The sequence below is a fragment of the Leptosomus discolor genome, chromosome 6 (assembly GCF_034619465.1).
Source record: "Leptosomus discolor isolate bLepDis1 chromosome 6, bLepDis1.hap2, whole genome shotgun sequence".
NCBI classification, from domain to species: domain Eukaryota; kingdom Metazoa; phylum Chordata; class Aves; order Leptosomiformes; family Leptosomidae; genus Leptosomus; species Leptosomus discolor.
The window spans coordinates 51648664-51661797 of record NC_141396.1 but is presented as its reverse complement, the minus strand read 5'-3'; the positions used below and the strand labels follow the sequence as shown (position 1 = coordinate 51661797).

Genomic DNA, 13134 nt, shown 5'->3' with positions numbered 1-13134 from the left:
CCTCAGCCAGTTAAATAAAAATAGTTCAGACATGTGTCCCTGTGTTGTAATCACATCTCAATATGCCAGAATAGCAGGTTTTGGTAGAGTTTATCACTGCTCTGAGCAGTGCCATTAACAGGCAATATTGTAATTTTCCCAGAGCGTTATGCTGCGTAGAAACCTTACTCAAGTTCTTTCCAGCTAATATACCCTTTTGTTGCTGCGTGAGGGGCTCTTCCATGATCCTTATCCCCATGTGAAAAAAAAAAGACAATCCTTCATCAGTTCCTCTCTTATTCCTCTGCTAGTGATGATTTCTGTGGATTGCCGTGTGGAATTTCATGGGGAAAAGGTAAAAAAGACTTGAAATATTTCTTAAAGTTGCCTGGCTGGTGTGGTTCCTACTTTAGACATGTGGCAATCATGCAAGGGCAGAAGACATTTCATGGTATCTGTTTGAGGAGAAATGTGCAGTAATTGAGGAAAAACTGAAATATGGGATGTTATATGCCAAGTACGTGAAAATTCAATTCACTGGAGCTGTTTCAGGAATCTGTTCATCTCAGCATGTGTTGGTACTGTGAGTCAGGCAGGATTTTGCCTCTCCAGTAGTCTGTTAATCTCTTAACATCCCTTGGTTCAGACAGTGGGACAGAAGGACTGGCTTTACAGTGCCCACGAGACCAAATTCAGGTTAAAACTAATAAGAATTGCCTACGTTTAATTTGTTAAGGTTTTTTTCTGCATGTTTCAGGAAGGAGGGAGTATTATTACCATTTCACCCCTGTAATAAAAAACAGGATCCTGTACCTTGGAAATGTTTACAGTGTAACAAAATGAGGTTAAGTTACGCTGTAAAATTTTAAAGGGAACTATGTGCTGACACCTAGGCTCAACGGCATGAAACACGTAGGCTGTTCAGACAGGAAAGGTTTGTATTTAAAAATCATGAAAATAATGTTTCAGTTTGAGAAAAACAAGTGCTTTTGACAAAAAGTTTGAGATTCCTCCAGCTACAGGTCTCCCTCTGGCAGGTACACTGTTTGTTCAGGGTAGGGGTTGAACACGATGCGTGTATCATCTAGCTCAAAGCTGCGCGTGATGTTGGTTAGTTGGCTAAATATTAGCACAGAGAGAGCAAAACTGAGGCTTTCCCTTTCATTAGCATGCTGCAAGGTGACAGTGTCTGGCTGTACTGCTGGCAGAGGGAGGACAGCTCCAGAAGTGCACTTTGCAACCTGCAGTGCACCCCAGGAGCTGCACCACCTCAGACACAGCACGGGGAGGATTTGCAACAGAAGGATGGAGGCTATGCTGCCAAAAGGAGTCCCTGATTCCTTCTGTGCAAGCCAGACATCTCTGTGAGCCAGCTCAGGGGGCTCGAAGTGAGGAAAGGGATGGGGCATTATCTCATTTCCTTCCCAGACTTCCTACTACTGTTTTGGGCAATTTATACCTTTAAGAATGCATAAGGCAAACAAACCTTGTTCTCCCTAGTGTGCGAAAGCCTGTCTTTTGCATTATTAAACCGCAAAGGAAAGCAGGGCGTTATCTCACTCAGATTCTCTGCACGTACAAAAGAATCCAGCCCAAATATATTTCACGGCTTGTCTGTCTGGGTTAGTGTGCTGTTTGCTGTGAGTGAAGGAGAGGAAAGAATCAATGCTTAATACCACAGAGTCTTATACAGATTGTTCTTGTATGCTTATCAGTACTAAGTAGACAAACAAAAGTAAAAGCATTAGTAGATACCTGACTGGAAGTGTAAACGAAACAAAAGCCATCAAATCAGGGTTTTATCCATTTAATTGCAGAGTAGGTGTTTTCATCAGCCATGTAATGTTTTATTGCCTTTCAAGGCTTATTTATTGTAATCAATTAATGAAGACTTAAAGCACCACTCTGCTATGGGTAACAAAAGGAAAGAAGTTGCAACACCATTTATGTTTGTAATTCATTGAGTTACTACAGGTCCCCTTGATATATCAGATAATACATTATTATAGCTCCGTGTCACACTGTCCATTTCGCTGAGTAGAAAGCAAGGACAGAAGTCTGACCCATGAAATGCAGAAGACAAATCAACATTATTATACCATGCTTTCTTGGACCCAGTAACAGCCCTTTCCTGAAGACTCTGTATTTCTGGATCACAGCTGTTGAAGCAGACAGGACAAGGAAGGGAGAAAGTGGGTCTAAGAGAACACTACTGCCGACCTCAAAAGCAGCAATTTCTGCATGAGTGTGTTGGTCCTGACCTAGGTTTTGCACTGCCCTGATTTCAAAGGCAGGGGTCATCTCACAGCCATGAAGCTCCGAACAAGATTTAGCCTTCACTGAACATAGGTCCAAATGGTCAGCAGATTTAAGAGAGTATATCTCAAGAAGTTGCACTGATGAGGGAGGAAAAAGAAGTGGTAAGAAGACAAACTCAGTCCCATCTAATGAATACTTGCTTGACTTTTGTGCAGCTCCCGCTGTGGATTTGAGCTGGCACGTATGTAATGCAGTATGGTCCCAATTACTGAAGCCCACGAGCTGTGTATGTGTTTGTGTTGTGTGTATGTTCATTACCCTGCTTGCTTTCACAAATAAGTATTTAGTACTAGGAGAAAAGTATGCAAAAATTTTTACCAGACATTTGTGAGTTCTGGCATGTTTTCAACTTAGTTTTCCATTTTAAAACAGCATAGACCAATGCACCTCTAATGCAACTCCACTAAATTCTGTAAATTTGTACCAGGGATGATGCTGATCTGCTGTGCACATTTTCCTTCCTGCGAGCCATTATCACATGCCTCTCTTTCTAAGAAAGACATTTTTATGAGAGGTGGATCACTGGGGTGGGTTTTTTTTGTATAGCTGGTTTGCCCCATGCTCCAGCTATAACAATACAGTTTCACTAGGCGCTGGGTCATATGGCTGACCTCAGCTAACAAGCTGTTCCTGTTTTTAGGCTACTGGGAATGTTTATTGGCCACTGTTTTCCTCCATTCTAAACACATAGTTATTTCTCAAGACCCATATAAATCATAAGGTCACAAAATCCATAAAAACTTTGACGTTCTCTGTGATATAGGATACAAATGAACTAACTTCAGGCTTAGCAGCTTTAAACATCTATGGTATATTTTACCATAATGTAAATACATTCATTGAAGTTATATATACTTTTTAGTTCAAGGATACACACAATAAAATGGTAATAAAATTGCTCAATGGGACAAACTTTTATATGCTAATGTTTCAAATTGATACAGTTTAACTGTGAGCTCTATTACAAAAACAATGTACTGTAACTCTGTATGAAACTGAGTGTAAGAGACATAGTGATCTGTTTGGAATAAATGTTAAGTATTCATGTACTTTATAAGAAAATGATACTGAGGATGCTATTGGATTTCCTAATGTAGATTTCAAGAGCAGAAACTCATGCAGAGGCTTGTATTAACATGCTGGATTGACACACTGGTATGTGCAAAACCGAGCTACACCTATAAGGAAACACACTAAGTTATCAATAGGAGTTTTATTGATAATGTCTTTACTGAAATTGGACAACAAATTAGTAGAAAAGGATTGGGAGCAATTACTACAGTTAAATTTGCATAGGGGTTTCCACGCTTCTTTCCTGTTATGATTTGTTTTAGATGTTTTGAAATACACATCTTCCAGGCTGAAAGTTTCCCAGGCTGCTCCTCTGCTTGAGAATGAATTTTGGAAAGACAGCTAAAATGATTCAGGTCTTCTTCTATACAAAGAATATGAAAATATGCACACAGAAACGTGCACACGTACATTCATACGCATGTCCCTGTTGCAAAACAGAAGAACAACTGTGGGACTTTTTCAGACAGCTCTTGAACCGCACTTACTAAGATCAGAAAGCAGACATTTGAGAGCACCCTCCATGAGTAAATGTTCCTTGCACTGCTCTTGTGAAATATTATTTAGATTTCACAAAGCCAGGACTTCTTTAAAGTTGCCGGCTATGTGTATTACTCATGCTACTTAAGGGTTATTTGTTAAAGTAGCAATGTACACAACCAAGTGATTTTGTGCTGAGATAACAGCCCACCAGGAAACATGCAGACATTGTAAGTGGGTTGATCTATGAACTACAAATGCTTCTTATTCAGCTTTGTGTGCCTCCTGTGCCAGAGTGCGCTTCTAGATGCTACGGCCAGGCATTTTGTCTTTCCAAGTTTGTATTATATGAAAGAAGTAAGGAGGGATGTTTTTTTTGTCTTGTAAGTGTTACAACAGACTGCCAAAGGTCTTCTCAGCATTATGAGAATATTTAGCTAATAGTGCCACATGTTTCACACGCTTTAGGACTCTGGTTTCAATCTAGAAAAGCCTTGAAAGTTTTGATCTCCTTTATGTAATTCAAACTCCTTTTTCCTTGGCGATAGCTTAAGAGAGTATGTCCCCTTCCCATCCCTAAAAAAACACAGGAACAGCTCTTATACGTGTACATGATTAAGCACTTACAAGTCAAAAGTTTCAACAACAAAGCTGTATTTTTTCTGATAACTCCACTTGTTTGTATGTATGCCTAATCGCGTGGCTATATACAGGTTTTAGATACAGTCTCAGCAAAAATCAATCCATTCATTTACATGTGTCACACTTTCAGGCAAGGAAGACCCGTAGCAATCATTTATATCAATACAGACTGGGTATGTGAAGACGCTAATCCCACAGTGGATTTTTCACTTAGCCAACGGTCTGCCCAAAGGGAATGTGGTGCAGAAATCAGAACAAAGGGAACAGCATTGAGAAATACTGAGTTCCAAGTGCCTAACACTGCATCCTTAATACTCTCTTAATATAGTTCCTAACCGAAAATAAATTAAAATACCCATCATTTTACTGCATTTACAGAGCTTCAGGACATGGTTGCCATGGAAAAAGATTGCCATAACTTGTGTTCTAAAGCTGATATGTATGTCTGCAATTTCCTTTCTCCTTTAGCCTCTTTTAGTTTCATTAATTATGGGTGTTGCTCAGAGAGGTTGTAGACAGCCCACAAGGGACAAATATTTGAGTTTCAAAAGCATGGAACTTATTTTATGTTCTGAACTTTCACAGTTTCTGTGAAAAGCTAACATCTACCTAATACTTTTAAAAGTCAAGTTCCTAAGGTTATGATTAATATACCACATAGATCCCAACAGGATAATTACAAATTAATCAGCAGTTCAAAACTCCCAAATGGAGTACTATAAGGTTGCCATCACTTTAAAGCATTCCTTTTCTTCTTTCATGTAAAGAAAAAGAAATCACAAACGATTCTGATCTTCATTTGATACAACTCTTTCTCCGTTCTTTAGGCATTCGAGGAAGCAAACCTGAAGCGTCTGTAACTTACCAATTAAGCAGGCTTTTTAGTGAATTCGGCAGTACATGCTAACAGCACTAATCCAACCACAAATCATTAAACTAGTTAGGCACATGAAAACAATGTTTAATGGATATAGAGGCGTACAGATAGTTTGACTCCTTGCAGCAGTGTGAGTGTGTATATATGCATGAATCTCCGTATGCAAGTTATTTAGTCTAGTTCCCCTACAGAAATCACACAAATGTATTTGTGAGACTGTGTGAGACCTTGCAGCCCCTTCTTCCAGTCATTTTGTGGCTTAAGAACACTTCCAAGTTTTGAGCCTCTGTTAAGAAGCTTTATTTGAAACCCACAGAAGCCATTAGGAATCTTTCCATTATTTCAGGAGGAGCGAGACTGGGCTCTTCTATTTAAAACACGGTATCTGGCTATCTAGGCTTTGTTCCTTGCTGTTTGCAAAATTTCTGGGAGACTGTTGGCACTCAGTCTCCCTCTTCTGTCTCCACATATGTAAAATGAGAATGACAACTTTACCTCAGAGGAATGTTGCAAAGCTTCACTTATAAACAGATTGGCATACTTGGATGAAGTTGCTCAACTAACGAGAAGTTTTCTGATTGATGGGCATCTCTTGGGAGGTCATAAAAACAAAACCAAAACTGTATAGTTGAGGTTTTGGAAATAAATTCTTTTGGCTTACAAAAGCCTACTCTTATGCAAGGTGGCTGTTTGTGCCATCTTTTTTCTCTCTCTTATCACCTAGAATATCTTTCCAAATCTAACCATGTCAAATTAGTGGCTAAATACCAAAGTAAGCCAAGGCATAACCCTCACACCTGAAATGTCCATATAAAAGAATATAAAGCTCGAGGTATAGTGAATAATAAGAAAATTACTTTTAAAACAATATAATTTTTTTTCAGTTTCTTAAGCCCTTAGCAGCTCAATGTATATAAAGTAACTGTGAAACAACCAGTAAAAATTAGACTGCATTTTATTTTGTGAAGAACACTGGAAAGTTGGCAAGAGGTAAGATTTTGCAGTGAAATAGGGAGGTGAACAAGTTGTAAATGACTCTAATATCTTCCAGATGGCATATTTTACTTGGGAAGTGAGTTTAGAGTAATTAGAGGCATGTGAATTTCCTATAAATACTAAACTTCACCAGTTTGACACTAGAAAGCTCCTTCATCTCTGAAGTCTTTAAACTGCTAAGTGTTTCTTTTTTCCCCCACTTAAAGTGGAAGTCATGGATTTGTAAATTTGTCTTATTTGACAGACAGAAACCTTTTTCCATGAAAAGACAGCATTTGTCTATGCCAGAAAGTTATGAACTGAAGTTCCTCACTGAAGAGGTTTAAAATTGAATGTTTCTTCCCAGAAGTGGTTTTCATTTTTATATACTGGGATCATTATATTATAATTTATTACGGTATGCGGCAAGCGGTGAAATCAGTGGAGTTTGCCCTATCTTTAAGATCAGATCTTTTCATTGGTAAAATGCTTTTTGCAGATAGATATGCTGAAGACCTTAGCAGATGTATTTTGCTTTTACTTCCCATAGGACATTGCAATACTAAAATGGCAAAACCTGGTCCACAACCTCTGATTCTTCTTCATTTTCTGCAAGACATTGTTACATTCATTCCTGGACTGAATCCTGGTGTTCACATTTCTGTTGAAGAATTTTCCAGGTTTTATTTAATGTAAATAGAATAGAACTAAGTAAATACAAGGCAAAATATTCTGTCACCATTTGTACCCTCGTCAGCCATATATCAGTGTAGGCCTAGGTCCATTGATATAAAGGGGCTAATCTCATTTGCAGCAGCTGAAGATCTCTCCACTGTCCTCAGTGGAGCTATATAGATAAAAGTGTAGATAGAATCTTGCTTATTTAGTGCAGATCTTCAGTTCTGCCAGTCCCAGGAATTCAAAAGGCATGAGCCAAACAACCAGAAGCATGTGATAAGATGAAGGATAATCAGATTTTAAAATAGTAGTGATTATTTTTATTACTTCTGGGTTTTTAACTTTTATTGGTTAAGGTACGTTGTATTTCAGATTCTTCTGTTCAGCAGAGAATTATAAGCTTAATTTTAACATGAAAGAGCAAATCCCAATGCATTGCATGATTCCAGAAACCAGTGTAATAACAAAACTGTTGCTAACGTTAGTTGCAATCGAACTGTTACAGTGGGTAACAGTAGATCTTAATCGAGGTCTTTGTTACATATTTTTTCTTTTTCACTACAGCATTGTCTTGTACTAAAATAGACCCTCACTAGTTCATTCTTAATGGAGACTCACTGTCAGTTAATGGCATTAGTAAATTACTGAACAGTGGCCAAATCCCAATGGCCTTATTCCCAGAAATCTCTTAGGTTGACAGGACCTTTGTATAAGTAACTTCAGTGAATTTTGGCCCTGAGTAAAGACCATGAAAACACCAGCTCACAAAAGACCAATGGAAACAAAGGCCCCCCAAACTGACAGGGATTTCAGTAAATTACAAATCGTTAATCGATTGCAAATTGCATCTTTAAATATTCAGCACTTTAGAGAACTGTGGGATTCAGATGGTATGTTGTCTCCCTTAAGGGGCTTCATCCGCACCATGAATCCAGTACCATTTTAAAAGCCTCCTGCCATGGGCACTAGCTCCCACCTCCTCCCCCCTTCTCACGGAGTTTGCACTGCCTGGCTGGTGCTAATTCAACTGTGTGCATCTACACTTGGAGAAATGATCTGTTGGGCTTTTTAATGGATTTGAGAGAAAAGGAAGGAAAGAAAGAATAAAAGGAAAAAGAAAAGAAAAGGAAAAAGAACAGAAAAGGAAAAAGAAAAGAAAGAGAAGAGAAAAGAGAAGAGAAAAGAAAAGGAAAAGAAAAGGAAAAGAAAAGAAAAGAAAAGAAAAGAAAAGAAAAGAAAAGAAAAGAAAAGAAAAGAAAAGAAAAGAAAAGAAAAGAAAAGAAAAGAAAAGAAAAGAAAAGAAAAGAAAAGAAAAGAAAAGAAAAGAAAAGAAAAGAAAAGAAAAGAAAAGAAAAGAAAAGAAAAGAAAAGAAAAGAAAAAAAAGAAAAGAAAAGAAAAGAAAAGAAAAGAGGTCACTTCACTCATCCTGTCAAAGAAACATCCATACCAACAGTTGACTTGGTGGGATGGAGAAAGAATTTTCTGTTGAGAAGACTGTGGTGTGTGAAGGGAGTAAGCAGCCAGGCAGGAACGCACCATGCAGGACCCCATGGGACCATTCACACTGGGAAGGGGCTAAAAAAGAAAGAAAAAACCCCACAGTTCCCTGCAGTTCCCATGCCTCCCAGAGCTCAGGGAGTACCCATGCCCTGCTTAGGCCTGGTGGCTTGCTGCAGACATAGCAGTCACCCAGGATCCTCCGAGTGCCACGTGCTGCTTTCACCTCCATCAGGGTGTGTTTTGAGGCCCATGCGTGAGGACTTATATCCCTTCCGCGTGGGGACCTGCATTGACAGTCCCAGCTGCCAGGGAAGGCTGACGTGTCTCCACAGGAGAGGGCTGCCCCTTCAACACCCATTAGACGGGTCACCTTGCCAGGCTGGGGCACAGGAGGCCCCGGAGAGCAGACAGGCTGCATGGAGGCTCCAATGGAAAGCAACCCAACAGACCTTGAGGTTACAGGCAGAAAAACAGCCCATTTGGGGCTGTGCTTAATTTTTTATTTTTAACAGCATGTACTTCTTTTTCTTATTGCTAATAAACTGGGTTTAAGGGTGGTGTCCCTCGAGTGCCTGCAGTTCTTAAGCTTTTAGCTCTGGGACGCAGATTGCCTTGTGCCACAAGCACTGCAGTAAATCCCACACCTCTAACCCTCAGTCACTAATGGGGCACAAATCCACAGTGTAGAACAACTTGAAACTCTTTTTTTAGATTTGCTTTTGCAATGCCTTCTGTTCATCTAAAATAGAGCCTTATGAGGAATAATTTTTAAAAAATCTCTATAAAATAAAGGCAAAAGAAAGATACATACTAAGAAGCAAATTCTCGGAATCAAATAGGCTGACCAGCGTGAAAAATTTGTGTCACAGAGAGATTTAGCAGCTTGATGGAGGTGGAATCAGAGTGATAAAGGAAACAGAGAGGTGAAAAATCTTTTCACTCTAACAGGTGAATAACCGAAATACTCATAACCACACTACAGATGCGTATCATAGTAGGCTGCAGAAAAATATGGCATATTCAGATCTGAATTATAGTTGTATATGCTTCACTGGTTGTTTCATAAGGTTAAATGGCAGATATTTAGATTTCAACTGAGTCCTGCGTATGTCTTGGGAGAGAACTTTTTTAAGCAAAAGACATAAGATCTCACTGCCCTAATAATAGGAAAATATGTTGAAGCGGAGTGTAGCTTGGCAGAGTGGCTGGCTTCACCAGCCGGCAGGGCTTTCCAGCACTTTCACTTCACTTCACTTTCTGAAGTACAACATGCTATGGTGCATTTCAGGAGTCACCAGCATGTTCAGAACTGAAACCACGCGTAAGCACTGTTATCACCTACTAGACACTGAAAATGGAAAATTCCCCAAAAATCTGTATTCTGCAGCTGTTTATGTTTTTCATTGCACAGTGCTCATTTTATAGGTATTGCTTGGCCTTTTCCTCAAAGCCATAACTTATGCTTTCCAAAAAAAGGGCAAGTTTTTTGCAATTCCTTCAAGAATTTGTAGAGGAATTCTAGATTCTCTCATCTTTCCAATGGGAATCTGTCCCAGACATTGTTTTGCTGAACCGTAATGTTGGGACCGTCTAGTAATGGCATGTTCAGGCATCAGCTGGGAGGAGTGGGGGAAGTGTGCGAGCTCAGCCGTGCATTTCAGCAGGCTCCCACCCAAGTGCCTCACACAGTCCTTGCACACCACAGAGGGTGCAAAGAGAAAGAAAAAAAAAAAAAAAAAAAAAAAAAGGATATCCAGAAAGACGCAGACAAGCAAAAAGGGAATGCTTTTTTCATCGTGGCGTAGTGGCTCCATGAACATATCCGCTGATTACCCCCTCATCTGGGCAGGCACCTCCTGTTTTCGTGCATGAACTCATGCTCTAGTCTTTCACCTGAAACTACACTCAATGCTTAGCATCATGTTTATATTTACATCTCTCTGCCATAAACCCTAAAGGACTATAACATTACGAGAAATATTTGCCACACCATTGACAGCAGTAACTGAGTGAAGAATTGCCAAGTGGGAAATCCAAATTTGCAAACTCAGTATTCTGGGCTGCATGCCAAGACTGTCTGGGCGCTGCAGAGGTGACACGTTCAGTCTCCTCACAGGGATGCCAATGTGCCAACTGCATCTCTGGCACAGCATCTTCTCCTGACAAACTTATGGAGAAGAACTGCTACCAAGTCCAGAGGGAGATGCAAGCTGCTTTCTGAGCTTCCTTGGCAGCAGCTCCATTTTCAAGTTGTGACTGTACTTTCTCCTATTTACAAGAACAGTTGTTTGTGATACACTGTGGTCTCTGGTAGGATTTTGAAAAGTGCAAAAATGACAGCAGGACATTGGTTTCCAAGTATAAACTAGTAAAATCCAGAGTAATTTCATTTCCCTGAGAACAAAATAATACTGATCCTCATTTATGCAGCCCAGATATCAGATGTTGCCGCCAGTGTGGGAGAATCCAAATCCATTTGTAGCTGCCAAGTGAAAGATATGTTCCTTACAATATGAAGGTTGTTGGGGTGATCTCTAAAGCTTCCCCTTTTAAAATAGTACTTTGTATCTATTGTTTCACAGCCAAATTTCTTTTCTGTCTGTCAGTAAAAAAGTTGAAAAATCCTCAAATCTTCCACAGGGCTGCATGACCTATAACTTGCACAATCCATAGAAGACAGCCTTTTAGTAACCAAATTGTGTCATTTACAACTGCACAGCAGCCAGGAAGAGCACCATAAATTACAATTCTGTCACTATAAGGGGCAATGGAAAGGTGTGGGCAGGCTATCACTATAAAGGAGGAAACCTAGAAGGGTGATGGAATATAATTTGAGTATTTTTTGCCCAGTTTACTTTATATAATAGCAAAATTGGTACTTACGAGGTAATTATTTTTTTGGTTGTATACGAAACTTAGAGTCTACAAGATTGTTTAATTTGAAGGCATAGAATAATAAAAATACTGAATTCAAACCTTTGGGGATTTTTTTTCTTCTTTATACATGAAGTAAAAAAGCATGTAAGCATTTCCTTAGCATTTTTAGTTAAAATTTGTCATATAATTTAATAATTCAGAAATAGGATTCTTCTTGATATTCATTTTTAAATTTATCTCCTGTTGAGGCTTGAGCAATGAATGGTGCCTGGGAAACTGATGAAATAATGTCATCAGGGGGAGAAGAGCAAAGACCGTCACTCAGATGCTGTGATTTTGTATGGTTACTCTTTCTCTTTAATGAGCAACTAATTATTTGGAGAAAGGTTGTCTTGTTAAAAATTCATAGCATGAATTTTTTTTCCCTAAAATCTAAAAACTAACAGCTTGCATCCCTGAGTACTTCCAGTAGGTTTTGCAGGAAATCTAGAGGCAGTATTCTTAAGGATATTTCTAAAGGAAAACAAAACACATCAAAACAAAATCAAACCCAAAACCCAAAGAAACAATTCTGAGGTCTTTTTACAACTCTCCTCCTAACTTTCAAATCCTGTTATACATATATCATACAGAAATTACAGAAAGAACAGAAGTCTAATTTTAAAAAATGCAGGGTACTTAAAGTGACTGTAAAATTATCTCAGAAATGAACATTTCTGCTTTGTATTTCCACCAATCTGAAATGGGACAGTGAAGCTAACTAGCTGAGCAATTGCTGCTAGAAAAATCAAATACATAAGAGGAAATGCAGTTAACACAATATTTCACATATGTTAATGCTTACAGTTCCATCAGTGTCAGCTTTATTTTCTACTTGATATACACCAAAGCTGGCACACAATTTTAACTGATGAGGTAATGTCATTTTTAATTTAAGGATCCTTAAGCCGTCCACTTTAACTAGTGATATCATCTTTGCAGTTGCCTCACGGGACTTCATGTAAACATAAGTAATGTGCCCTGGATGGTTTGGAGCAGAGTTGTTAAAAATGACATTGGTCATCATGAAGAGGTTTTTTTCCCTTTGATCTCTCTAAAAATGCCAGACACACTTTATCGTCCTGTCATTTTTAGCTCTTCCTTGTGTATTAATGTGCTTGGAACATTTCAGTGAACGTAACTGTAGAATAAAGGTCTAAACAAATTAATGGCCACATTTTAATGTCAGTTGTAGTAGCATAATGAAAAGTAAATGAGATTGTCTGGCTAACTGCAACTTGTTAAATAAAACGGCAGCGTGGCTGAGACACAAACACGCAGGGGCAGAGAAAAGCCTTTCACTGCAGTCTGAGAGGCCCAGAGCACAACCCAGGCTCCAAATGCCACCACCTTTTAGGGGAAAATTAAACTGATTCTACATATTATGTCTGCTCCTCCTTCCTGTCTGGGGTCGAGTGAAATCATCTGCTAATAAAACTTAAAACCAGACCTGTCTCTGCACCTGCAGCTTCTGCCTTCCTGTGACTTTTACTCACATTTGTATTCTCTTGGCGGGCTGAGGCTGCGGGGCTGCTGGGCTCTCCTTAGCCCTCTGAAACCAGACCCATCAGACCAAGCCCTACATATTGGCATCTCTGGTGACAGGGCTGAGTAACCTAACATGACTGTTGCTCCCAAGCAAACTTTTACTACCAATCATAATTGCATTATTATATGCTTTCCCTTATAAAGGCCT

The 13134-nt window shown here is 39.2% G+C and overlaps 1 protein-coding gene across 1 annotated transcript in view; it reads left to right on the top strand.

Moving 5' to 3' along the window:
- The window catches only part of NRP1 (neuropilin 1), a 111306-nt gene that overhangs the window by 32184 nt on the left and 65988 nt on the right, over positions 1 to 13134 (top strand). The gene's annotated exons all lie outside the window — the stretch shown is intronic.